The 26,515-nt window shown below is 39.4% G+C and overlaps 1 long non-coding RNA gene across 1 annotated transcript in view; it reads right to left on the reverse strand.

Moving 5' to 3' along the window:
- LOC144580162 (uncharacterized) overlaps positions 1 to 9,947 on the reverse strand; it is a 168,229-nt gene extending 158,282 nt beyond the window's left edge. Inside the window, exon 1 of the long non-coding RNA XR_013529218.1 lies at positions 9,791 to 9,947. This is a non-coding gene — a long non-coding RNA (uncharacterized LOC144580162). The remainder of the gene's footprint in view (positions 1 to 9,790) is intronic.
- Positions 9,948 to 26,515: the final 16,568 nt, after the last annotated feature.

The raw sequence follows: 26,515 nt of genomic DNA on the forward strand, positions 1-26,515 counted from the left end.
GGGCAGCCAGAGAGAAAGGTCAGGTTACCCACAAAGGGAAACCTATTAGACTTACAGCAGATCTCTCAGCAGAAACCCTACAAGCCAGAAGAGAGTGGGGGCCAATACTCAACATCCTCAAAGAACAGAACCTTCAGCCCAGAATTTCATATCCAGCCAAACTAAGCTTCACAATTGAAGGAAAAATAAAATCCTTTATGAACAAGCAAGTACTCAGAGATCTTATTACCACCAGGCCTGCTTTGCAAGAGCTTCTGAAAGAAGCATTATACATAGAAAGGAACAACCAGTATTAGCCTTTCTAAAAATATACCAAAAGGTAAAGAGCATCAACATAAAGAAGAATTTATATCAACAAATGGATAAAACAGCCAGTTAACATCGAATGGCAGTAACCCTAAATTTAAGTCGACTAAATCCCCTAATTAAAAGATACAGCCAAAACCTAACATTATGCTGCATCCAGACCCATTTCACATCCAAAGATACACAAAGACTCAAAACAAAGGGATGGAGAAAGACTTACCAAACAAATGGAGAGCAAAAATAAATAAATAAATAAAAATCAGGAGTTGCAATTCTCGTATCAGATAAAATAGATTTCAAAGCAACAAAGATATAGTGGTAAAAGGATCAATGCAACAATAAGAGCTAATGATCCTAACACCCAGATACATAAGACCCATAAAGAGATTTAGATTCAATGAGACAGAAAATTGATGAGGACAACCAGGACTTGAACTCAGATCCAGAACAAGTAAACTTAATAAATATTTATAGAGCTCTCCACTTTAAATACACAAAATATTGATCAGCCATTATTAATACCCATTTTTAGAATAAAGCAATATTCCCATTCTCTCTCCCTCTTTTTCTTCCTCTTTCTTCTTCTCCTTCACTCCTTTTCTCTTTCTTTTCAAAAAAAAAAAAAAAAAAAAAAAGAAAGAAAAAAGAGATTGTCTCAAAAAAAATTTGATGTGGAATATATTATACGTTCTAATAACATGTCAAATACGTTTAATTCAAATACTGCTGAAAAATTATGTAATTTTGCCCTTTTGAATGATTTAAATGTTTCAGAATAATCCTTTTATCAATTAAAAAAAAAGTATGTACAAATAGTAATTTTTTTATTTAGCATTGGGTTTTCAGAAGAATTCTTGGAGCACAATGAAAAATTCATGATCTCTGAAGTAATTTGTATTTTTTTAATTTTTCTTGCAATTTATTTATTTATTTAGTCTAAGGTTTAAACAACAACAACAACAACAAAAAAAAACACATTGCAGCTTTAAGATAAAGTCCCTAATATAAAGGTTATTTCTGAGGTTGTTTTCAAAGGCACTGCAGTGATGCAACAGATACACATTCCCGGTACTACTTTCTTTACTACAAGTAACGAGAGCATGCTGGACATAGGCAATTATTAAAACATTAAGTGCTAGAAATGAAATCAATTCAATGATGCAAAGTCCTACTGTCTTACTTTTCAGACTTCAAATCACTGCTTTCCAAATTTCTACCGAAGCAGCTGTTGGAATTGTAGAGTTCTAAGCATCAGACTCTAACATGATGCAGGCAAAAGCTGAGTACTGATCCAGCTGATACGAAATGAAAGCCAGTGGGTGTACCTATAGCCAAAACACACCTGAAGAAAAAATAACAGCGGTCCTACTCTTACTTATATGTTTGAGGTATCCTTCCCTATTTGTACCCCTAGCCCATGGATCCGTTCTATCCTTGGGAGAACAGGTTTTGTTTCATGAAGTCGGAGGGATTGCTGTGCCATTTTCTTAAAGCACGAACTGTACTTTGGATTCAGCATGGTAGATACATGTTTGAATTACAGACTGCAGGTTTGAAAATACAGTAAAATTTGCTGAAATAACTTATGAAGAATAATAGACAATTTTTAATAACATTCCATGTTAAAAAAAAAAAAGGTAACCTGGGTCTGTTTTTATCTCAAAGAAAACCTTCTGAGGTGAAGGTGAATTAAAAAAAAAAAAACAGGAGGGGGGGAACATTTACTTTGGAATATATAAATATGATGAGTCCTATACTCAAAATATAAATATAAGAAAGTTAAGAAGGGCGCATGCAAAAGCTGAGTATTGATCCAGTGATGTTATTTCTTATTAATAGTATTATGGGTAACTTATCTTCTCTACATTTATGAGATATATTTTCTGATTTTTCTGGAATTTTACACATTACTTGCAAAACAAAACTGATAATTTTAATATTTTAATAAAAAATTAAAATAAATTACAACTATCCAGAGATGTCTTTAGTAACAGTGGATGGTCCACGAGGAAGAGCCTGAGAAGACTCAAAGATTAGAGCACAGCAAAATTCACTGAAAAGTGTGAACATTGAGATCAATGGCAGCAACTAAAAAAACTGCCTGATAGACTAGGATGCCTGAAATGTCCTGGTCATAGACATAGAAAAGGTAGATGAGAGCTGCAGCCTTGGACACAGTGGGAAAGATCAAACCAGTAAGGCTTCAGGCTGTTCTCACCCCAACTTCTTTACAACAGTTACAGATTATTGATCAGACCAGCCTTATCTAAAAGCCTGCACAAGAGTTGAAAAATCCAATCTCATCTTTACTCGCCATGTCTAGTTCCCTGGCATGGGCTAGAATCTCTCAGAAAAACAGGCACCTTTTCCTAATCCCTGAATAGCATTGTCTGGGGCAGTACACATCCTACTTACTGCGAATTAGCTGCGTTATCAAATTAGGGATTTTAAAATCTAGCCATGGTTTTCTACTAACTTTCCTGATATTTAAATGTTGAATGTAGTTGTGAGAATATTTTAATGTATATATCTCAATACTCCATCATTTCCTTTTCCAAATCCGTATCTGGGCAATTGAGCACAGTAGTTAAGTAGTCCCAATGGGCAAATCTGCAGATTGTTAAAGGCAATTGAAATAAGAGTATATAATGGGATGCAATTTTGTTATTTGATACTAAGAATGTTCCCTCCTTTATATGAACTAAAGAAGAAATTATCACTTTTAAAGGTGGTTTTAAAGAAATAATATATATGGCACTAAAGGTAGAGAAAGTGATACCTAAGAAGGAAACTGGTTCACTATTTTAGCTTTTAGCTATTTGGCAAGTCTTCCCCCCACCCCCACAAATGCTCACAGTAGGCATCTCACCTTGCTTTAAAAAAAAAAAAAAAAAAAAAAGATTTACAGAGGTTATCAGACAAATTTAGTCAGTGGCTAAAGGTAGTCTTAAAAGGAATTATAGCCACCTAACTCCTTAACTGACATGCTATAGGCCTTATCTGTGGACAGTTGTCCCAGATAGGCCCAAAAGGGAAGAGAAGCATGGAAAAGGAGGAAAAGACAGATCTAACATTTACTGATTATCTATTACAAGTGAAGCACCATGCTAAGTACTTTTTCCATATCACATTTTTTCACAGTAAATTTAACTGACAATTGATTATTCCTCAACATGTAATGTCAACATCAGATCGTAGCCAGGCCCAGCATTCTAGGGAATACATAAGAAACTATCAAGTTTTCCTGGCCTTGTAGCCTTGATCAGCTGTCTATAGGAACCAGGGTATGAGTAACTCATGAATTACCAGCTGGTCCGGCACAGTGGCTCACGCCTGTAGTCCCAGCACTTTGGGAGGCCAAGGTGGGTGGATAACTTGAGGTCAGGAGTAGAAATCCCGTCTCTGCTAAAAATATGAAAATTAGCCAGACATGGTGGTGGGTACCTGTAGTCCCAGTTACTCAGGAGGCTGAGGAGAGGAGAATCTCATGGACCCAGGAGGGGGAGGTTGCAATGAGCCGAGATTGCGCCATTGCATGACAAGCTTGAGACCGTCTCAAAAAAATAAAAAAAAATTACCAGGCTGTTCAACAAGATGGAAACCTAGAGTTGGGAAGCAAAGGCTGAGGAGGACAGTGACTGAAGGAGAGTTCTGTCAGTTAAACACCTAAGTCAAACATAACAAATGGTCGCTCCAAAGAAGTCTGGGATCACAAATTCTAACTAGAGCTGTGATTGAAGAATGGATATGAGATGAGAAAGGAGAGATGGGACACAAGAGACTTTCAGTTCAGGTGGCAAAAGATTCCTTATTTTCTTTTCTTCTTTTTACTAAAGCCAGCTCCATGGATGCTTTTAAAAAAAATATCCTTGAATAAAATACAAAAGGGGAACTAGACTTTGAAATGTAGGATAGGGACATATTAGAATCAAAATCATAGAATTTTATAGCTGGAAAGAAACATTGAGATCCCCTAGGCAAGTTTTCATGGTATGCTCTTTTTCTGTATTCTATGGTACCTTGGGGCTTTAGTGGGCAGTGGGGACCAGTAACGCAGCTGGCTGCTATAGGGAATAGGGAGTAGGCAGAGGCCAATTTTACTCTCTTTTATATATTAGGGTTCTATATACGATTTCCTTTAGAGAAAAAACAAAGGAGGCTGGGCACAGTGGCTCACACCTGTAATCTCAGCACTATGGGAGGCCGAGGTGGGCAGATCACCTGAGGTCAGGAGTTTAAGACCAGCCTGGCCAACATGGTGAAACCCCATCTCAACTAAAAATATAAAAATCAGCTGGTCCTGATGGCAGGTGCCTGTAATTCCAGCTACTTGGGATGCTGAGGTGGGAGAATCACTTGAACCTGAGAGGCAGAGGTTGCAGTGAGCCGAGATCACGTAATTGACCTCCAACCTGGGTAACAAAACGAGACTCCCTCTCAAAACCAAAAACAAAAACAGAAACAAAGGAATTCTATTATGTTAAAAAGTGGAACTCATTAAAATTAAGTTTCTCTCCTTTGACCAATGAAGCCCATGGTGTTGTCTGAAGCAAGAGACACTTTCCCAAAGATCCGTGAGTGGATAGCAGTGCTTCCAGTCCCCCGACTGAAGCAGACTCTCACCACTACACCAGGCTGCCTCTCATTATGCAGCCTAATTCCCTATGAGATGGTTTAATTAAAACTGTGACCATTTTGGTTTTAATCTTGAGATTCTAATTATTTTATGTTAAATATCTTGGTAGCTAATAAAAATGAATTAAATGTATAAAGACAACATTAAGTTTAAATAATATTTTAAGCAGTGTTTAGACCCTCTATCTTTCTGCCTGCGTGGACTCTAATATTTTAATCTATTACTGCCTCTGCAGATAAAGCTACATGTCATTTCTGAGGGTAAATGCCTAATAACTTCTTTCTTCAAGGTCAGGGTATTATTTTGTATGAGGAAAATTGTTCTCCTAAACCAGCCAAGCATAATTACCAAGTGTTTTTTATCCTGCAAGAATTTACACAGACCTTATAAACACGAAGCGACAATAGAGTTCTAATCTCTTCCCAACCAACTCTGAGACTGCCATAAACCTCCAGAAAACACGTCTGAAACCACAGGAACCCAACATTGCATTTACCACCTCGGGTTTTATGCTGTTAGTCACAGACACAAAGGATTAAGTTTTGGAGCTATGAGGCACACAGGGTCCTAGTATCCCTCCCGGCCTAGCAATATCTCCTTCTATAGGTAACAAATCAGCAGCAGCAGCAGCAGCATATATGTTTGTTTCTTTTCAGCACTGTTGAAGTGTTGTTCGTGTATTATCGCACGGAACCCTCACACGGACACTATGCAGTGGGTATCCGCTATCATTCTCCTTATTTTGAAGAAGCAGAAACGAAGGCACAAAGGTTAAGTAATTTTCCTAAGGTCACACAGGATGTAACCCAGACAGCCTGACTTCAGAGTCCAGAGGGTGAGATCCCTGGTGAAGCACTGCAGATGTAGTATGCTGGAGTGACTCAGATATCAGCTTTAAGGAAACTAAAGAAGTCACGATGAGGACTGGGTTAATGACGGCACAAAAATGGAAGAACACAAGCCCCTCCTATGGGGAAGTTGTGACTTCCCAGAAGGAAATAGGAAGTAAAGATGAGGGGAGAAGAAGTCAGGACTAGATATCACACAGAAAGATGCTACAATCTCTCAGTCCACACCCTGAGCTAACAACGGATCAGGGAAGCTAAGGAGCCAAAGGATTATAGGAGCAAGGAGGAGGGAATAATGGAGACTCCATGGAGGTAGATTGGAATCTGCATGCTTGAGAAGGAGCAGACACACAGGCACTGAAGAATTAAGAGAAGCTGCTGTGCGGGGCTGAGAGGAGCCAGAGGAGCTGGACAGTGGGGCTGGCCAGAGTAAGCCCAACAAGGCCAGAGGAGGGCAGAGCATGAGGCAGAAAGAAGAAGAGCCAAGTCAGCCCGGGGCAGGTGGCACCTCCATTCACATTCCTCTTCCTCGAAGAGGATGTCCCAGCTTGTTTTCAGCTGCCTCACCTTTACAGTGAACTGCTTAAATGCCAACAGTTACGTCTAAGGCATCTTCACTCTTTTATGTAAACCATGTTTTTCAAGATCCAGACAATGTAAAAAGTAAACTTCACAAGATATTTCCAATTCACAGAATATTTAAAATGAGTACTGCTGCATGTAAAGTGGTCCATCGAGCACAGCTGTCCATCTTACACTTACTAGTAACAGACACTCAGTAATTATGAATTGAATTGGATTCAGCTGAATTGATTGGCGACTCCCTTGTTAGAAGTTTCACACAAAACACTGAGGGTGCACAGCTTTAAGGCTAATATGACATCTTCCCTTACTTTTCTCTCTATCAAAACCACTCTCAGGTAAAAGCAGGAGAAGCCTGGGTATTGGAAAAAACAGGTGGGGGTGGTGGGCATGAAACCAGAGGAGAACAGGCTCCCTGTTCATCACATAAGGAAAAATTTGCCTAACAGAGAAGCTTGGGAGTGTGGGAGCACAGACCACCATCCCCACTCTTCAGCTTATTGCTAACTCTGCAATATGCATCTGTTTCCATGTGAAACAAATGAAAACCCTTTTCTCTGTTGACTCAAAGCCAGAGACTTGGGCTCCACTCATTGTCATACCTGCTGTCATTAATAATACTTATGACCGTAATCACAATGCCATCCACTCAGAGTACCATAAAGAGAAAAGCAGAGACAACAGACAATAGGAACCAGATCCCATGGGATACAGAAAATGTTCCTGATATCTTAGCCTCACACTGGGTTTCGGGCAGAACCCGGCAAGGTGGTAACAGAATGCAGCCTACTTTGGGAGGATTGGGACAGCTGGCTGGGGGTAGGTCCAGCAGTTATGGTCAGCTCTGACTCTGGGGATTCTTTCAGGTCTATTTTTAGTTTTCTCCAGTGTGAATGCAATGTGAGGCCCATCCATCTCCTTCCCTCTTCACTTTCTCTTATCACCCTGCCTGAATCTGAGTGACAAACAATGGTCTTCACCAGTTTCAACAATACACAGATTTGTAAGGATTGAATTGACCTAGACACACCATACAAATTAGCACAGACTCTGGGGGCCTCAGAGAAAATCAGATGGAGGACTTAAATGAAAAATAATCAATGCTGCCTTTCCTTTCTTTATCTTTCCGTTGGTTCATGAGAATAGGGTGGGGGTGGGGAGTGAATTTCTGAGAGCAGAGAGCTTCATCCATATGGGGCCTGCTTGAAAAACCCAGAAGGATAGAATTGGGTTAAACTTAGCCTAGGGTGGAAAGAAATGACAACAGCATTGCAAATGTTTAAAGCTTATAAAAATAGACTCAGATCTATGGTTGGTTCTCCCCCTTCCCCAAGTTTGGCATATACTTGGCATTCAAATATTTGTGGAATGAATAAAGATTATATGCAAAATTGTACTAGAACACAATGTTTTCTTTATTTTCCTGGCTATCTACGTCCTCTGGCTATCTATGTGTCTTCTCTTTTAAGCTCTTGTTCCACAGAACTGCCTGTTACTCCTCAAAGCTCCCAGGCATCTGCTGTGCCTTTCCCCACAGTCCCTCTGAAAATTTTGACTCATGTTCGAAAACCTTGCCATGGTATCATCCAATCTAGGAAGCCCTTCCTGACTCTCCTTATGGAGAACTGACTTCCCTTTCTCCATGGTATCTGTCTTCTTCAAGCTTCCATTATACTTACTACAGGGTATTGCCAAGTATTTATCAGTTTGTCTCCAATTTCCAGGCTGACACGGATTGATATTTCCATGATTAGCACAGTGACAGGCACATAATCTGTTCTCAATCAAAGTCTGATAGATGAATAAATTATCTTGAACTGATTCCAATCAAACTGGGGGAAAAATGACTTTCCATGACCCAAATTGCACCCAAACCCCACCAATCAGTCTCACAAATGCACACTCGATCACAAGGAGGGCAAAGAAAAAAGTAGGTAGACAGTGATCACAAACCCATTCTCCCTTTGCAAAGAATAAAAAGGAAGCCTACGTACTAATGATGATAGATTAACAGTAATTCAATTTTAACTAGGCAAGGAGGAGAGCAGGACAATTTGAAGTTAGATGGTTTAGGGTGTACCAGTTTCCCACGGGCATTGTAGCTCTCATTGCTTGTCACCAGGGTGCAGGCCCCAGTGGAGGCTATTAGGCATAGAAAGTGTTTGTTATCCAAGACTCCATATAGTAACCTTGAAATCACCACTGCAACTTCAACAAAGACATTTGTCTATTTTGTGTACTCAAGGCTCTTGTTATTAGAATCTACACAATAGATTTTATCCAGAATTCAGTGCTGTCCCTAAAAGTGATTATGCGTTGCCTTTAAAGAGAGGGAAAATGAATTTACCTTTTGCCTTGGAGTTTCAGAAGCTCAAAAATTATACTATTTGTTAATATTAATATGTCAATCCTAAATACACTTTTAATATTTCTTCTAATGTTTTCTAGTTCCTAAAATTTATTATATGTATATATGTGTGTGACTTTTTTCTATTTGTAAGCTATCTCAAATCCATTCGAGGTATGGGCAGATTATAAGTCATAGATTAGATGAGAAAATACAGACGAACAATTGGACAAAACTCGAAGTAACTACAAACCCTAGAGGACCCTTTGAGGACTCACCACTTGTGACCTATATAAACGACAGTGTTTTGAAGCCTAATTCCTGCTTCCTATAGCTCAATTTCAAAACTTGGGATTTCCAGTACTTTCTGGTTCTGTGGACTCTAGCCCAATCTTTATTCCGCTGCGTATTGGAATCATCTGTGGACTTTCTAAATGTCTTCTCCCTAAGCCTAACCTCCTTACCTAAATTGTACAAACGTGGAGAGAAGGAGAGGCTCACTCACTTCCTTAAATAAATATCTGAAAAATAAATCAGTATCTCAGAGTTGGATGCAGGAATGTCATTTTTAAAACTGTCCAGGTGATTCTAACATGCAGCTGAAGTTGAAAACCACTGCTCTACAGGAACGACCTTTTATGTTTCAAATACACTCCCACCTAATGATCTGAGTGGAGACCATATGGAGTTCCACCAAGATCACCTTAATTATCAGGAGAACTCTAGAGACACCCTATGTGTCCTGCTGTCCTTATAAACTGAAAGACTGGCCTACAACTTGAATATTTTTTTAGACCCCCAAGCCTTTTGTCATTTCTGATGTATAACCCTGTTGTCTCAAAATTACCAAGGGGTAAATTAAGAATACCATATCCTGCCTCTCTACCCCTCTGACATTATCAGAGGATATTTTTTCCCCTTTCCTTATTAGCTAGGCACAAAAATAGTCTAAGGCACAATCTCTAAGAACCCTCGTCTTCACCTTCAGGTAGGAAGCGTGTGCTGATAAAGGTTCTTCCCGAAAACACTTGTTTTCCAAAACAGAAAAGCTAGAAAGAAACTTGTTCTCACCCAAGCTTCTCCAGTTCTTCTCTCATCATGACTGCTCAGCTTACAAAGCTGTCTGTAAACAGGCATCTGCTCCAATTCTAAATGTTCAGCAGTGGCTTGCCTTGCCTTCACAGACCTCAGCCTCATCCACCTTGGCTCAGCACCCTTCGGAGCCAGTGATGCAAGCCAGATGCTACGTGCTTCAGGCTGAGTCTGACATCATCCTCTTGTCACGGGCTCTGCCATCTCCCACCATTGGCTGCTGCTGTGTGTGCTGAAGTTAAAGGTGGGCACTTAGCACATTTATTACATACGGGGCTTATTAGATAACTGGGCTCTGTTGTGATAAATTGGCTGCGTGCTTCATTTGGACTCTCAATGCTCTGCAGGTTTTTCTAATTTAGTTTTGCCATGGCTCAGCCAAGATGGGATTCAGAGGAAGAAGAAGAGGGGAAAGGAGGGGAAAAAAAGAAAAGAGCTTGTGTTGTATATCAAATTCTTCTCTGCCTCTTCCTGGCTCTGAAATGAAGGGCCTTTTAAGCTGCCATCCTAAACAGCATCCACAGAGCTGTCTTCCTCAGGAGGTATGCTTTTCTTAAAGTGCCCCTGCTCTTTCATGACGACTCCTCCATTCATTATGAAGTTACTGCTTTGGTCCAAAGCCATCATGTTTTTTTTCCTTACCTTTAATGTTTAGATTTAAATGTGTGCACGTGCGCATTCACAAACATCTCCTCAGCACTACCACTCAGCACAGGAGAGCACAGGGGAGGAAGGGAGATGAAGAAAGGGAGTGGGAGAGGATTGTTGGCTGTGTCCTGTGTGAATTGCTCTATACCTGCAGCCTTTTTAGAGGCTTCAGATCTCTTTCCTCCAAGTGAACACCAGGGCATTGAAGGAGGCTTTGAAACATGGCAGGCTTTGAGTGCACGTGTGCGCGCTTGTGCAATGAAACACGAAAATCTATTTCCCTATCAGAGTGACTGACATTTCTTTCCTCCTTGATCTTTTCCCAACTGAGTTTTTTGATTCCCTCCAGCTTGCCTTATCAGTAGGTGAATTCTCATCAAAGGATACAGAAATCACATGGTCCTTGATGCCAGGCCTGGCTAAGCCTATTAGGGCCACTGACCAGCTCCCACGGGCAACACCTGGGGAGCAGATGCCAGCTCAGCGACCTTGAATCAGGAAACCCCAAGATGTTATCTGCCTCCTAAATTGTACAAACGTGGAGAGAAGGGGAGGCTCACTCACTTCTTCTACCTCTAGTGTGAGCAGGATAATTCACTGGAGTGTTCTACTGGCCCCGCTCCAATTCTATTCCACATCATTCCACTCATTTTACTTAATCTACTGTTTATATAGAGGTGAGATTTTTATAAAGTGCAAACATTAGTGGATGCGCTTTGCACTTTGGAGTAAGCTAGATATGGTTATTCCCAGCTCCCTTCCTGGTTTGTATTTCTGTAAGTTATTCAACCCTTCCAAACCTCAATTTCCCCATCAGTAAAGTGAGTACAAAAACTGTACTCACCTCACAGGACTGTGGTGTGATATACATAAAGTTCCTGAAACAGGGAAGGGCTGAAACAGCAGCAGCTCAGTGGTTGGGGAGGAGAAGAGCTGGGCAGAACGACAGGGCTGCAGGGACTCAGGATATAGGGTTTCTATTGCTCAAGTCTCTCCATTCAAAGCTGCCTATTTCACCCACCAAATTCACCAAATGGAATCTTTAGAATTCGGAAGATTAAATGTTTCAGAAGAGAACGTGGATTTTTCAGCCCTATTCTGTGTACCAGGTACTAGTCTGGTTTAGAACAGCTAGAGGGGCAGCTGACCATTTATCACACAGGCCTTAATATTTGGGAATCATTCTATGGGGAATGAGGAAAAGCGGAAGGGCCACTGTCATTCCTGGAAACCTCACTAGTAACCTGATAGCATCATGCAAATTTCCCATTTTGATCTATAGAGATGGTCTGACTCTGACCATAATTCAAAATCAGAATGCAGTAATGACTATGCCAATTTAACCTTCGTTCACAGAGTGAACCCCATTTGTAAAGAATCATGCTGTGTGTTTCAGACCATAACCCTTTGTATATACTCCTCCCTCAGTATTTGGTAATTGGCTACCTCAACCATTGACATTTACTGAGTGTCTGCCACATGCCAAGTATTGTTAAGAGCTTAGAACACAAAGATGAGTGTCCTCGCCAGCAGGGGAAGGGTACAGATCAGAAAGATGTGTTTCCTAATTATATTATAAAGCCATGTGCCCTAACCTCACAATTTTTCAGGTTGGGATCTCTTACTCTCAGTTTACAGATGGGGAATGGATGCTTTAGGGAGTTAAGAGACTAGCTCAAGGCCAAATAAACCATTAATATACACGATTCATATTTAAACCCCCTTTAATACTGCAACCTGCCCCTCACTCCAGCATTCAGGATTCTCTTCCCCTGCTCCGCGTTTTGTTTTTTGCTTCTCAGTTCATTATTTCCATGCCTCTTATCATTTTCTGACATACTATATTATCTCCTTACCCTTTTAGTGGTTTTTTAGCTCCTGTCTCAACTCTCTGAAATGGAAATGCCACAATGATTGTTTTGTTCATTTACTGAACACAGTAGGTATTAATAAGTAGTTGTTGAATAAATGAGTTAATTCACTTAACGAATGGTTCTAAAGGCTTAACTCTTTCTTCTGTTCCTTATTATAATGGAAAAACTCCATAACAAGTGGTATTTAGAAATGTAAATAAAATGCTAAGGGAACTCAAAGAATTACAAATATTGGCTAAACTTGGGGGCAAAAAGCTAGAAAAGTATTAAATCAAGTCTATGTGTGTTTTTTGGGGTTTTTTGTTTGTTTGTTTGTTTGTTTGAGACGGAGTTTCGCTCTTGTTACCCAGGCTGGAGTGCAATGGCGCGATCTCGGCTCACCGCAACCTCCGCCTCCTGGGTTCAGGCAATTCTCCTGCCTCAGCCTCCTGAGTAGCTGGGACTACAGGCGCCACCGTGCCCAGCTAATTTTTTGTATTTTTAGTAGAGACGGGGTTTCACTTTGTTGACCAGGATGGTCTCGATCTGTTGACCTCATGATCCACCCGCCTCGGCCTCCCAGAGTGCTGGGATTATAGGTGTGAGTCACTGCGCCTGGCCTAAATCAAGTCTATCTAAATGCGGCTCACTAATGACCTATTTTAGGTATGCACCAGGACCTGCTAACTGCCAGTTTCTGAATCTCACTCCACACAGATCGCATTAAGTTTTCTGAGCCAAATAATTTGCATTTTACTACACTTCCCAAGCTATTGGTATGTACCCCAAAGTTTGAGAATTATGGAAAAGGTACAGATGGGAGATGAAGCTTGGGAAAGTAGTGGAGGAACGGCACCAGCAATATTGAGTGCTTTTATAGATGAAGAAATGAGGACCAAATGCATTTAGTTATTTGTCCTAAGTCACAAAGCCAATAAGTTAAAATTTGATTTCAAGGCTCTTTCTGGTACATTTAAGGATTTTTTACTTTTTTACATCCTACAATGTAGTATTCAATCATTAGTCACTCAATAAATACTTATTGAACAAGCTGATGCTTAATACTGTGGAACTAGATTGAGTAATTGCTCTGACCCTCGCAAGTCTTGGCACTGGAGCCTCCTCATTTATATGAACCTCCCAGCCAACCCCTCAAATCCTAGACTTTAAAACCCAAGGCCCGGAGTAGGTCAAAAGTCGCTAGACTGTGATCACTCTGCTAATGGCAGCATCTACCCCTGCCTGGCCTGCAGGGAGTTAGTGATGGGGCAGGAGCAGCCTGGGGGTAGGAAGAAGGTAGGAAAAAAGTGGAGGAGAGTGAAGCACTCCAGTATGATGGGACTACTTTTTACTTTTGTGTCACAGTTCTCAACTGTCCCAAAGTACACACACACACACACACACACAAAGGGTTTTCACAAAGCAGCAGTCTCAAAGTTAACTTGGCTTTTTGCCAAGTCCCTGTGTGTTATCGCCAATTCTGGGGGTCTATTAGTCCTTTACTTTGCCAACCAAGGGCTTAATTTGAACAACAACAATAAAACAAGAAGTTTATCATTACGTTTTGACCACAAGTTCCTCCCACCCCCCAAAAAAGAGGGAAAAGGAAGCACCCTGACAACATCCCATGTCCCGTCACATCCCATTTTTACAGTGTAGCTGTGGGGTGTGTGATCCGCAGCCAGAAATAAAACAGAACTGGAAGAGTCAGCCATCTGTCTGGAAGCACACACAGTCCCAGATGGCATTTCCTTTCTGCCTTTCTGGTAACAATCTCCTCTGTCTAACGAAATGAGGCAGAAATTGCCCTGTGAATTAGTGGGGGTGATGAACCCCTGTCCTCCTAGCTCTGGCATTAGGATTTGAGATCCCCCAGAAATAATTTATTTGTACATATTATCTTGCCTTTGCTACTGCCATCATCAGAACTGTTCTATATTTTCGAAATGTGTGTATTTGTGTGTGCATGAATTTTTCAAAGGCAAGAACTGTTTTCTCTTATTCTCATGCACCCAGTTCTAGACCACCCGAAGGGCAATATGTTTTTTGTGCCCTGCACACAGTGGGGATAAATGCTCACTGACTGACTAGCTGGCTTGCTAACAGTTCACACACCTGGCTGGAGAAGGGGAAAAGATTCCTCATAAGCCTAGTAACTATAGTTCTGTCTGCTTTTGCTTCTCCACTAGATGACCAAAGACAGCCCTTTGAAGATCAATTCTACATCAACCTAAGCACATACGATACCACCTAAGTACATTAGGAAGGAGGGGTAGAAGGGAGGGCAAGAGATGGCAAATAAATAGGATATTGTATAAAGACCCCTGGATTGGCCTTCAGAAAACTGTTACCTCTACTACTAGCTAGTAGTGAGACCCTGGGCGATGGAGATACTAAATCTTCAAGAACCTGAGATTTCTCACTTTGTGTTAATTCTGGTTTTTTTGGAGTTAGATCAGAGTCACATGAAAACCTCCTTAAAACAAATTGTTGGCTCCACCCCCAAAGTTTCTGTTTCAGTAGATCTGCCGTGAGGTCCAAAATTTTCCTTCAAGTTCCCAAAGGATGCTAACACTAAGGGCCCAGGAATCACACTCTGAGAACCCCTGAACTAGCCCATACCATGCATAGCAAGAATTCAGAAATGTTTGTTTACATTAATGAATACATAAGTGAATCTGCAAAATCACTTGAAAAACAGGTAATTTCTGACATGATTCAAATAACTGCAGACTACATGCCCACCTCCTTCTTTGAGTTTTTAGAGTCATTCATTAGTGATTATACACAGGGCTCAACATAACCCGTCAACCATACAAACAAGAATCTAGTACTCCTTCAGGCCAGAAGCCTCTCTGGCTTACAAAACCTTAGCAAGCAGAGGAGATCATCCAAAAATTTACATGGGAAGATAACCATAATAGTGTTTGAAATCAAATAACTGCTTTCTTAGTGGTAAGGATATTTTAATCACACAAAGGCAAAGTTAAAAAGCTAAAGAAAGTCAGATATATGTTATTAATATATTTCTTTTTTGTTGTTGTTGTTGTTTGTTTTTTTTTGAGACGGAGTTTCACTCTTGTCACCCAGGCTGGAGGGCAATGGCGCGATCTCAGCTCACTGCAACCTCCGCCTCCTGGGTTCAGGCAATTCTCCTGCCTCAGCCTCCTGAGTAGCTGGGATTACAGGCATGTGCCACCATGCCCAGCTAATTTTTTGTATTTTTAGTAGAGACAGGGTTTCACCATGTTGACCAGGATGGTCTCGATCTCTTGACCTCATGATCCACCTGCCTCAGCCTCCCAAAGTGCTGGGATTACAGGTGTGAGCCACCACGCCCAGCCTATTAATATATTTCTATATAAATATGTATGTAAATATTTTCTCTGGGTAGGATAACTGCCCTAAAGAAGATTAAAAACACTTATATATAACAGAAAAACAGAAAACTTTATCTTTTGGTTTATGGCAATTGCACGACAATCATAGGGCCAATTTTACTCATCCTTAAAATTCCAAATAAAAGAATTTGTTTTACTTCTTAACTATAGGCTAATGTTGTTAAGCCTGATTAGGAAAAAAATTATCAAGCATTGCCTTTTTCTTAACTAAGGAAATCTCCAAATAGGTAAATTAATATTTAAGTTAAAATGTTATTTGAAATGAAAAACTTTTTGTGGACTTTCCTGAATGTATGATAAAGATATAATACTAGATATAAACTACTGGTGGCCTCACAATTTCAACCTCATCACCTAAACTCTTCCCATGAGTAAGTAACAATGAGCTTATTCTTTTTTAAAACTTTTTTTTAACTCACAAGTAAAAAATGCATATATTTACAATGTACAACATGATATTTTGATACATATTGATACATGATTTGATATATAAGATGTGTGATATTGTACATTGTGAAATGGTCAAATCAAGCTATTTAACATATGCATTACTTTACATACTTATTTCTTGTGATGAGAGACTACTCTGCATCATTCTGGGGAACTATAAAATAGGGGATGGTCATGACTTTTGAGTTTAATCAGACAATTAATTTCATTCATATCATTTAAAATTTACTCACTGATTAATATATGCAAGCATTATATTGAGTGCCAATGAAACAAAGATACTAAGATTTCTCAAAGTGCTCATGGTGAAGGTTTGTAATCTCTGAGAGAATGGAAAATAAGAGTGCCACATACACTCTAGTTTTATATAAGGGAGATAATTTTCAAACCATGGTGACAGCAAAATGGAGCCCAAAGAGAGCTCCAGTTTTATGAGCAAAGGGAACAGAGATGTAAATTCTAAGTTACTGAGGGAACTGGAATTTGTGAGTAAGGAACAGCATAAGAGAGAGCTGCCAAAGAATGATCACACACAAAAAATCAGAATGTAAGTTTCTTTAAGTGATTGGCCAAATACATTTCACCCGTCTAGGCTGAGACCCGTGAAACACAGCAGAGACTGAGTACAGAAAGGATATGAATGGAGTGACGGTTCTGGACGTTACACAGTTCTGGGAAGCACTGGCGTTCTGACCAATAAGAGTGGAGAAACCTCAAGGAACACACGAAATACTCCATTTAAAATTCAAAAAGACAATGCTTTAGGAGTAGACCTACTCTAGACCTATCCCAAAAAAACCTTAAGCCAAGACTTAAGAGGATCAAGCTGATCTGTCAATAAATTAACTGCCTTCAACAACAAAGCTTAATATTCTTTAAAGGCAGATAACAAAATAATGTATTAATATTTATGCCAACAAACAATAAAATGTACTAGACATGCAAAGAAGCAGGAAAAAAACCCACTTATAACCAGGAAGAAAACAGTCAATGGAAATAGGGTAAGAGATCAAGCAGAATTAATAGGTAACATCTTCAAAGCAACTCTTACAAATACATAGAAAAAAATTTAAATAGAAAGATGTCCCACTCCTTGAGTGCTGTTTGTGTTTAGTGAGTATTTCTGTAGATTACAGCTTGGAAAGGGCAATCAGAGTATAGAATCCTGGCCCACTCTACCTTAGACAAGTAAAGGCCAACAGTAGTAAGTCATATGTATAGGCTATACCCCTGATATGATGTGATACGATGGGTTCCACCTATGAAACTGCATACCCTGTATAACCATGGGAAAACATTAGACAAAACCAAATTTAGAAACATTCTACAAAATACGTGACATCCTCCAACCATTCAGGGTTATCACAAACAAGATAAATTGTCATAGACCACAGAAGAAATGGAGACAGGAAGACTAAATATTATGTAGTGTTTTAGATGGGATCCTGGATGCACTTTTTTTTAAGACAGGGAGAATTGTACTGGAATTCAAATAAAATATGGATTTTACTTAATATCAATAAACATTGTTGGTTTCTTACTAGTGACAAATGCATCACAGTAATATGTTAGCAATAGGCACAAATGGGTGACAGGTATATGAACGATTTTGGCAACTTCTCAGTAAATTTATAATCATTCTAAAAGAAAACAACGCATTAAAAAAACTGCCATCTCTAATTTGTCTGTGGGAAAAATAAAAAAATAAAAAATGAATACAATAAATGGACGATGTAGAATCTCAACAGAAATGTGGAAATTGTAAAATATTTAAATTCTAAAATTGAAAAGTAGCTGACATAAAATGAACTAGATGAGCTCAACAGAAGATTAGACACTGAAGAAGTAACAATCAATAAACTAGAAGACAGGGCAATAATAAGAATGCACAGAAGAATAATAGAAAAAGGAACAGATAATAAGTAACCAGTGGGACACTATTAAGTGTTCTAACATACATATAATTGAAGTTACAGGAGAAGGAGAAAGATTGGACCACAATACAAGTGTAAAGAAATAATGAATAACACATTTTGCAAATTTGACTTAAAAATGCACACACACTTGGAGTAAGAAGTTCAACAAACCTCAAGCAAAAAAAACAGCACCTCGGTATATTATAATAAAACTGATGGATTTTAAAAGAAAAGGCAAACTCCTAAAAGTGACCAAAAAGAAAAAGACACTGTGTGTGCAAGGTGCCAATTATAAGAATTATTGCTGACTTTTTGTCAAAAACAGTGCAAGCTAAAATATAATGGAATACATTAAAGCATGAAAACAAAAGTGACCACCTATAATTTTATAACATGTTAAAATGCCTTTCAAAAATGAATACAAAATGAAGAGAATTTCAGGTAAAGAAAAGTTGAGAGAATTTATCATAAGTAGACTTACACAACAAAAACGTTTAAGAAATTTCTTTAGGCTGAATAGAAATGATACAAGATGGAACTAGAATTTACATGAAGAAACAAATGTCTGATATAGTAAATATGTGGGTAAGGTATAAAGGTTATTTTTATAGCTTAATCTTTCAAAATTCAATTGACTGTTTAAAGAAAATATAACATTGTGTTGTTATTTTACATTTTTATTGGGTTTATAACATGTAGAGGCAGAAAATGTATGACAACAGTAGCACAAAGGATTAAATTTTTTTTTTTTTTTTTGAGACGGAGTTTCGCTCTTGTTACCCAGGCTGGAGTGCAATGGCGCGATCTCAGCTCACCGCAACCTCCGCCTCCTGGGTTCAGGCAATTCTCCTGCCTCGGCCTCCTGAGTAGCTGGGATTACAGGCACACGCCACCATGCCCAGCTAACTTTTGTATTTTTAGTGGAGACGGGGTTTCACCATGTTGACCAGGATGGTCTCGATCTCTTGACCTAGTGATCCACCCACCTTGGCCTCCCAAAGTGCTGGGATTATAGGCGTGAGCCACCACACCCAGCCAGATTAAATTGTTTAAATGTAAATATACTTGCTAAGGTTATTACATATAAATATATTTCATGTTAATTCAAAGGTTACCTGAAATAAGTTATATAAGTTACTATTCCTAGAACCACAAATAAAAATAACTAACGAAGTATGGCTAAGAAGCCAATTCGAGAAATATAACTGTATGTTTACAAAAACTAATTCATTTAAAGAAAAGGCATAAAACTCAATGACAGATGCAACAAATACAACGCAAAGAACGATCTGTTAGACTTAAAGCCAGCCCCATCAATAATTACATTGGATGTAATGAATTAGAGGCAGAGTTGACTGAATTTTAAGAAACAAAGCAAGACCTAACTATATGCTGTTTACAAGAGACTCACTTTGAATATAAAAATACAGGTAGGTTAAAATGAAAGAAAAGAAAAAGATACACCACATAATCATAAGAATGCTGAAGTGACTATACACAAGAATATACATTAATACAAGAAGTATTACTGGCAATAAAGAAAAACAGTTCATAATAATAAGGACAATTCATCAAGAGGAACAATTCGTCCTTACTGTCCATGTACCTAATCACAGATCTTCCAAATACGTGATGCAGAAACTAACAGAATTAAAAGGAGAAAGCCATATCCATAAATAAAGTTAGACTCTTCAACACTCCTCTCTCAATAATTGATTTTTTTAATGTAGTTTATAAAAAATTAAGAAAGGTTATGGAGATTTGAATGGCATCTGATTAAATAACTTAATCAAATTGTCATTTGTAGAATATTACATAGAACAACTTATGAATGCACAATTTTTCCCAAGTATACATAGAACATTAAAATAGATTAAATAGTACATAATGAGTCTCAATAAATTTAAAGGCTAGAAATCAACCAAATATGCTCTCTGGCAAAAACTGAACTAAACCAAATGTTAATAACAGGTATCTTTTAAATTTTCGATATTGGGAAATTAAACAATATATTTCAAAATAACTCATGAACCAAAAAAGAAATTCTGAAACAAAATTAGAAAGTATTTTCAAATGAATGACATTGAAAACAAAACATATCAACATGTATAGGATACACTTAAAATAGTGCTTACAGGGAAATTGGCAGCTTTAAATACTTATATTAGAAAAGAAGAAATGTTTAAAATCAATTATCTAAGCTTCATTTTTTAAAAAAACACTTTAAAAAAGAAAATATTTATGTACAACAGAAAATAAAGTTGAGTTCAAATCAATAAAACAAAAGAAGATAAAAAAATAGAGAAAATTAAGAAACCAAACTTTTGTTCTTTGAAAAGAAGTCCGTAGAAAGAATTTTAAATTAGAAATTATTTCTCTTCTTACTCTGGACTTCTGTTTTGTTTTTTGGTCTAGACATATTCCTGAAACAGCTGCAGTTACTTTGCATCTTTGAAGGGAGCTAGGCTGAAGACGATTCTAATACAACAAAATGGCACAGAAGGAAGACAGAAAGCACCAGGTCTTTCAAAACATGATTGCAGCTCTGAATTCCCTACTTTAATATATCTTGTTAAGTGAAATCATATCATTGCTTTCTTTAAGCCATTTTAAGATGAATTTGCTCTTAATCACCACCTGAAACACCCTAACTGGTAGAGGTGCTTTAACAGAATTATAAACCTGATGCATTGGGGACAGAAAACGTGGGCTGTAACAACTCTACTTGGGTTGATCCTGAAAGTAGCGTAAAAGAATACCACACCGTTATTCCATTCATAAATCAATCAAATCTGGTGTCTCCTACAAGGTTCCAGAAAAAGCTCATAGAAACCAGGGAGTCATATTATTTCTATCATAGACATCACTTATCATATGCTTACACAGGGATTCTTGCCAATCTTCAAAGAGCAAAGAGAAAGCTCAGAGAAGAATCTAAGAAAAAGGGAAGTCTTTAAGGGTATGAATCATGCATTTCTGCTGCTTTGCTGTCTGTCTGGGTCATGGCTGACCCTGGAGTAACAGCTGCTCTCAGACATAGCCAATTCCTAGATATAGTAAGGAGCCATCTGTAAGCACACCTTTCATTATGCAAACCAACCAATCCAGAGCCTGTATACCCATCACATCCTCTATCTATCGGGCGCTAACATTTTGGGCCTCTATTCCCCTGCCCCATACCACAGGGCCAGAAACCAGATAATTTAGTTCCTACATGCAAATTATTCAAACTAGTTAATCCTAAAGCTGTTTACCCTGCCTCACTCATTTCTTCCCCTTTTGGAAACCACAATAAAACTTTTTGCTCACATTTATTTCCTTGTGCTCCCTCCACCTGGTGGCATGGTATTCTTCCTCCTCTTAAAAGTGATAACAAATGATCTTTTCAATGATACTCATCACCCGGTCTGTTGGCCTTATTATATCTGAATAATAATACATACATACATTTTAAAACAATAAGGCCGGGCGCGGTGGCTCAAGCCTGTAATCCCAGCACTTTGGGAGGCCGAGGAGAGTGGATCACGAGGTCAAGAGATCGAGACCATCCTGGTCAACAAGGTGAAACCCCGTCTCTACTAAAAATACAAAAAATTAGCTGGGCATGGTGGCACATGCCTGTAATCCCAGCAACTCGGGAGGCTGAGGCAGGAGAATTGCCTGAACCCAGGAGGCGGAGGTTGCGGTGAGCCAAGATCGCGCCATTGCACTCCAGCCTGGGTAACAAGAGCGAAACTCCGTCTCGGAAAAAAAAAAAAAAAAACAATAAGAAGAGAATAAATTAGCCTAAAGAAGAGACGAATCACAGTTACATCTAAATTATGTCTAAATTACATCTAAATTTGGTGGCATCAAATAACATTTATTAAAGGGCCCATGTCCTTTTTCATTGACCCTAAAGATATCCCTCCTATACTTAAGAGAACCTCGTGTTTTTATGGGATGCCCAAGGCTTGTTGCAATCATAGGTATAATTCACAGGAGATGGGACAGACCTAAAATGCCCCCTTAGAGTTGTATGAAGTGGAAATTTCCTGTTCTTCTACAGTGAGAATTTACATGATTACATGAATGTAATTTAGAGCCAGAGAAGAGGCCAACAGATCCGGTGATGAACATCACTGAAAAGTAATTTGTTACTACTCTTTTTTTTTTTTTTTTCTTTTGAGACGGAGTTTCACCGCTATCTCCGCCTCCTGGGTTCAGGCAATTCTCCTGCCTCAGCCTCCTGAGTAGCTGGGATTACAGGCATGTGCCACCATGCCCAGCTAATTTTTTGTATTTTTAGTAGAGACGGGGTTTCACCATGTTGACCAGGATGGTCTCGATCTATCGACCTCGTGATCCACCTGCCTCGGCCTCCCATGTTACTACTCTTAAGAGGAGGAAGAATGTCACGCCACCAGGTGGAGGGAGCACAAGGAAATAAATGTGAGCAAAAAGTTTTATTGTGGTTTCCAAAAGGGGAAGAAATGAGTGAGGCAGGGTAAACAGCTTTAGGATTGACTAGTTTAAATAATTTGCATGCAGGAACTAAGTTACCTGGTATCTGGCCCTGTGGTGATCAGGGCAGGGAACAGAGGCCCAAATGTTAGCACCCAATAGATAGAGGATGTGATGGGGATCCGGACTCTGGATTGGTTGGTCTGCATAATGAAAGGTGTGCTTGCAGGTGAGTCCTTACTATGTCTAGGAATTGAAAGGTTTGCTTTTCTAATAGCAGTTGATATTAAATACCACCATGGAGGGTGATGAGGCTCTGCCTCCAGTTCCACAGATGTCCCTTCCCCTTTATTGAGAAGGTTCTGATTGGAACTAACTGTAATTGGCCGGAATATCTTTGTGAGTGTGAAAATTATAGCTCTTATTCCCTCCTCCTCCTCCAGTTGAGAAGTCTAGACCTACTTGTCCTGTGGTTAGTTTTAAAAGTATTGTGTCAAGGTTTCCATATTTTTACCATGGTGAATATAAAAATCCATTTCTTTTTCCTATTTTCCTTACTAGTCACCCCATCCAAGGACTGCCTTTATTTCCATAAAATAAGGCAGTTTTTATCTTTTTTATCATTTACTGAATAAAATCCAAGTTATATTGTGGCACATCCATAAGCCTGTCTTACATCAACCGGCCTTATCTACCCACACTTCCATACCAACCAATGTACCATGTGAACCCGAACTATCCCTCTAGTGTTTCTATTTTATCACTGAATTCACCTAACAAGCCTCTCTTCATTCTCTGAACCTTGTCTTATCTCATGTCACCTCCTCCAAGAAACCTTCCATGACTGCCACTTCCATGTTTCTACAACCTCCTGGGCATGACTGATCACCCCTGTATTATAATTGTGCACTTGTAGATCAATATCCTGAGGGCAGAAATACTGCTTTAGGGTACAGATGAAGCATGTCTTATAAGTGTATCGATGGACTGCACTTGCAATAGCAGAATAACCCCTTGACTTACTAGTGTAAGATCCTAGCTGGGCTGCCATGTCTCCTAAGCTATGTCCCAAGCTCCTTTTAGTCTACCGGTCACTATATGCTCTGTGACATCAGTGTAAGGGGAGAGAGGGTGGCCCATTTTAGAAACAGAATGTGAACACTTAAGATCTTGTAATCCTAACCATGGATGACTTTATCTTTGTCACTTTGTGGCTCCTCAGGTGTCACTCAAACAGCAAAATCTCATATCCCATTTACATGAGGTGTAAATGTGTTTTCACACTTCTGCCTAGTGAATGCTTTCTGTAATGCTGATGGTTAATTACCTGACAATGAATTCCCTCTCCTGGAAGGAGGTGGAGGGGCATTGAGGGAAGGGGGAGGGGCAGTGAGTGAGGAAGTTATCTGGATCACACTTGCTCACACAGAGCAAGCCAAAGCGACATGTGCAATTCCTTAGGAAACGTTTTCTCCCAAGCCACCTATTCCTGTCCCCAATCCCTCCCATACCTTCACTTCTTATTCATTTTCTCCCTCTGTTTCATCTTTCAAATCACAGAGAACACCGAGTAACCTTCTGGGTTTTCTGGAGATTTCATTGTACTTGGTAATATATGATTTATAAACATAAATAAAATAAATAGGATGCTGAGGGAATAAATTCTAAGTGGAGTATCAATAAATCTCCTCCCTCTGATGATGTCGCTATGATTTTCTCTTTTTTCCTTTTTGCCCACTGCCTTTCCCAGACTGGGAGAGTAGTCTGTTCTTCCATTGGAAGAAATTAGCGGGAGGGGGAGGCAAGCAGGGAGTTGGGGGAGAGATTGTGTGAGAAATTTAACACAGGGTTGCATTGAAATGTAAATTTCTTCAAATTATTAAGCACCAGAGAGCAGCTCTCGCTGGCTCTTTGTTCCTCAGAGTCAGAATGTGTAATCTAGAAGAATAAATATCCAGTCAGATATCAGCCACACAAAGAAATCTGGGCCATACATATTCAGAGCCTCAAGTCCCACTGATACCCCCTATCTTATCAAGAAGGTTCTGGTCATGGCCTCCAATCACTGTTTAGAACACCTCTAATAGGGGTCAGAATTAAAATTATTTTCTGCTTGCCCCACCCCCCATCCCAAACCCTACTCCTCACCCCTATTAGCTGTCTGGAAACCTAGACTTCCTTGTGGGTTCTTTAAACACAAAACCACCTGGCTTGCTCCTTCTTTCAGCCTGGCTTTGGAGATGCATAGTCTGGGGCCTTCTTCTCCAATAGAGGATACTTTTCCAACATTTCTGCCTAGTGTTGCATAGCTCACAGCTTGGGATGAATGACCTTGTGGTCTAATTTACATTTCTAATTCCCTCTTAGCTTCAAGGACCTTAAGATCTTCCATAGAAGAGCAGACTGTTGTCAGCCCATTCCTTGTACTTTTTCCAATTTCTAAGGAAGACATTTAGCTGGAAACCCATAAAGGTGGTAATAGCACATTTTACAGGCCTGCACAGTCACTGGCAGCACAAACAGTGTCCTAAGAGCTTAGTAGACCCCTCAACTCGTGTCACCATCTCTCAGATGTCTGCCTTTTCTGGCTTGTCAACTCCTGGAAGTCAGACACTACCGCATTTATTCTTTGCCCTCTCTCCACTGTCCTCTTCCCCATCATGTGCCTAGCACAGACTAGGCACTCAGAAAGTTGACCGATACATGTTGTAAGCCCATATGATAACTTAAGAGAGATTTTGTATATGTGGCAGAGAAGGGGTAGCAGCTAGTGGAAAGGAATTGCACCCATTTCTACATTCAGTGAATACTGCATCTGCTTAAGCCTGGGCCTTTCTTTTTATATGGGTTTTGCCAAAGCAAGTGTTGTCGAAGATCTTTACCTGTCAACCAGGAGTCGTGCTTTCCCAAGAAATACAATATTTCTTTATCTTATAGTACTTGGAAATGCATGTCACTTTTGTTCTAATACTTATTAATGTCTAATACTTAATACTTGTAGGGTCCCTGGTTCTCCTTCTAGATTGTAACTGCTTTAAGAATATGGGCCACACAACAGTCATTTCTTTACACAAAGTCTTAAATGCAGTCTGAAATCAGGGACGTGTGCAATAAACCTGTTGATCTGAGTTCAGCTGAATCTCCCCGTGTCCTCCCTATGACCTGGTGTCCGTTACCAAAACTCTTACTCTTGTCCAGAGGCCCAGGAATCTTTAGGAATCTTTAGGCTCTGGAATGGCTTCCTGCTTCAATGAGAGGCCCTGCTGGTGCTTGTACTGGCACCTTCAAATGTTCTATTGTCCAAGTCTCTCTTCTGTACCAGACTATTCTGACTTTTGATCACCTTCCTATCTTAGCCTTTGGGATTTAAGTTCCTTAGCACTCTGCCAAATTCATGCCCCATTGATTGCCTCGATAATGTGTATTGCAAGCATAGTCCAACCTTATCTTTTCTGCTTTTCAATCAACTAACTTGCTTTGTGAGTGCCCCTGAGCCTGACCTGACCACAGGCACAGGTGCTGATAGGCCTGGCTGAGCGAGATCCTCATCAGTCTCAGTATACTTCTAGTCAACAAAACGCAGTCACATTGATCTACAATGCAAATTAGAAAAGAAAACCAGGATTTGCCCTCACATCACCCCCACTTTACAAGAAAACTAAGTTCAATTAAATGTAACTGAGCTTTACTCAGCAGACCTAGAGTTCTGCTGAAGGAATTCTTTTGTGGAAGAAATTCTTCAATACAGTATTGATTGATGACTAGATCTAGAACTACAGACTCCACTATTTGAACCCAGATGAGTTTCTTGGACACATAAAGGAAATGATCAAAGGTGGCATTTGTCAAATGGCTCTTCTCGCTGAAGAAACAGGCATGTGCTTTTGGTGTGAGGGCTTTGCACCCTGCCGTTTGCACAACAACCTAAAAATTATTTTAAAAAAACAAAAGAAAACAAAACCAAAAAGCTTCTGAAACAGCCCTTAATAGTGA

Source organism: Callithrix jacchus, chromosome 18, assembly GCF_049354715.1.
Source record: "Callithrix jacchus isolate 240 chromosome 18, calJac240_pri, whole genome shotgun sequence".
NCBI lineage: Eukaryota > Metazoa > Chordata > Mammalia > Primates > Cebidae > Callithrix > Callithrix jacchus.